The sequence below is a fragment of the Schistocerca cancellata genome, unplaced genomic scaffold (genome assembly GCF_023864275.1).
Source record: "Schistocerca cancellata isolate TAMUIC-IGC-003103 unplaced genomic scaffold, iqSchCanc2.1 HiC_scaffold_263, whole genome shotgun sequence".
NCBI classification, from domain to species: Eukaryota; Metazoa; Arthropoda; class Insecta; order Orthoptera; family Acrididae; genus Schistocerca; species Schistocerca cancellata.
Genome location: NW_026046285.1, coordinates 15,001 through 17,500, shown reverse-complemented (window position 1 = coordinate 17,500; position 2,500 = coordinate 15,001). Strand labels below are relative to the sequence as shown.

The 2,500-nt window shown below is 56.2% G+C and overlaps 1 non-coding gene across 1 annotated transcript in view; it reads left to right on the top strand.

The window, feature by feature from the left end:
* The first annotated feature begins 2,478 nt into the window (after positions 1-2,478).
* LOC126113869 (small subunit ribosomal RNA) overlaps positions 2,479-2,500 on the top strand; it is a 1,909-nt gene continuing 1,887 nt past the window's right edge. The window contains exon 1 of the ribosomal RNA XR_007524948.1: positions 2,479-2,500. This exon is cut by the window's right edge and continues 1,887 nt beyond it. This is a non-coding gene — a ribosomal RNA (small subunit ribosomal RNA).

Sequence of the window (2,500 nt, the reverse complement as noted above, 5' to 3'; positions counted from 1 at the left end):
AATTTGCACCGCAATGTAACTCAATTTGCACCGCAATGTAACTCAATTTGCACCGCAATGTAACTCAATTTGCACCGCAATGTAACTCAATTTGCACCGCAATGTAACTCAATTTGCACCGCAATGTAACTCAATTTGCACCGCAATGTAACGCAATTTGCACCGCAATGTAACGCAATTTGCACCGCAATGTAACGCAATTTGCACCACAATGTAACGCAATTTGCACCGCAATGTAACGCAATTTGTACCGCAATCTACCCCCATGTTGTGCCTTAACCTAACCCACGTTGTGCCTTAACCTAACCCACGTTGTGCCTTAACCTAACCCACGTTGTGCCTTAACCTAACCCACGTTGTGGCTTAACCTAACCCACGTTGTGGCTTAACCTAACCCACGTTGTGGCTTAACCTAACCCACGTTGTGGCTTAACCTAACCCACGTTGTGGCTTAACCTAACCCACGTTGTGGCTTAACCTAACCCACGTTGTGGCTTAACCTAACCCACGTTGTGGCTTAACCTAACCCACGTTGTGGCTTAACCTAACCCACGTTGTGGCTTAACCTAACCCACGTTGTGGCTTAACCTAACCCACGTTGTGGCTTAACCTAACCCACGTTGTGGCTTAACCTAACCCACGTTGTGGCTTAACCTAACCCACGTTGTGGCTTAACCTAACCCACGTTGTGGCTTAACCTAACCCACGTTGTGGCTTAACCTAACCCACGTTGTGGCTTAACCTAACCCACGTTGTGGCTTAACCTAACCCACGTTGTGGCTTAACCTAACCCACGTTGTGGCTTAACCTAACCCACGTTGTGCCTTAACCTAACCCACGTTGTGCCTTAACCTAACCCACGTTGTGCCTTAACCTAACCCACGTTGTGCCTTAACCTAACCCACGTTGTGCCTTAACCTAACCCACGTTGTGGCTTAACCTAACCCACGTTGTGGCTTAACCTAACCCACGTTGTGCCTTAACCTAACCCACGTTGTGCCTTAACCTAACCCACGTTGTGCCTTAACCTAACCCACGTTGTGCCTTAACCTAACCCACGTTGTGCCTTACCCTGCTCTGTAATTGGCATATGACACGTTACATTAATGTATTGTTGTCCAACCGCAACCGGCTCAGAATGTTGTGTACACAGCTATGTGTCATCTCCCCATAACAGCTGCATTGCAGTGTGGTACGCCATAGAGACGTGTGGGAGTAATGGACGCAGTGGATGGCGATCAGCATGAGCCGTCTGTTCATGTAGTGGCGCGTGTATGCAGACGTAGTAGTCTCTTCTCACACAATGTGATAGCACGGTGCCCCGCGTTCCACATCTGCGACATGCTACAGAGGCCGGTTGACAGTTGGTCGCGCAATGGAGATCGCATATGTACGGGGGCACCTTCCACGTGCCCTCTAGTCGGGCACATTTTGTTGCGTGGATGTGAGCGAATGTAGTGTGTCTTGACACCTGACAGGCAGGCATGCAATAATAGTTGACTTTGCAAACGGGGATGGACGTGTACGTTTACTGGTGACGTTACGCAAATGAACAACTGGTAACCCGTTGTGGTGCGGTTGATCTTGCTGGAGGTACATCTGTGAGGGCAACGATCGGTACAGCTACGAAGCGGTCCCCACCATACCAACGAACGTGAATGTGAATCTGGGTGTGAAGCGATACGCGGCTGTGGGTGGGTGGGACTGTCCCCGGCCGGTGAGGGGGGGCCGCCCGGCGTGCTGGCCGCGCGGTGCGTGGGCGCACGCGCTACAGCCGGCTGGTGGGGGCGCCCAGTGGCAGGCGCGCCGGCCGACGGACGCGGCAGGCGGCGCAGCTGCGCGCCGGGGCACCCTGCGCGCGGCGCCGTGCAGCCAAAGTGGGTCCTCGCGGACCCGGTGCGAAGCGCGGTGGACATCTGCAGTGTGCTGGTCCGATTGAGGACTGTGTGCGTTGAGGATGCGCCGCCGCCCGGCACTCGGCGCCGCGACGCTGTCTGCTGCTCGGTCGCCCCAGCGGTTCTCGCTGGTGGTTTGTATCGCAGTTGTGCGGACGTGTTGGCACGTGCGCTGTGCTGGGAGAGTTCGCTTCGGCACCCACGTGGGGCCTTTGCCCTTCTGTGGCGCTGGCGTTGGAGCTGCCGGTCACCGTAGGTGGCGCGTGTTGTCTCCCGCCGGCAATGCCACGACAGCACGCTCCCGGGCCTCTGTCGGCAGCGGCAAGCTCAGTTGGGAGCACGGGTGGTCGCACCTAAAGCGTCTACTCGCCTAACTCCGGGCGATTGCGCCTCTCTCGAACCCGACCAAGTACTTAGGACGGCGCTGCGCGCCGCCGGGACCTGAGAGGGTTTCGAGGTGTATTGTGCAGGGGAGCCCAGCCTCCTCCTGTTTGCAGAATAATTGAGCGGACGCTTGCGTGTTCGCGCGGGCCCCCGGGACACACTCCCGGGCGGCCGGCTGCTCAGCTCTAGTTGACGCAGCTCCCTGGTTGATCCTGCCAGTA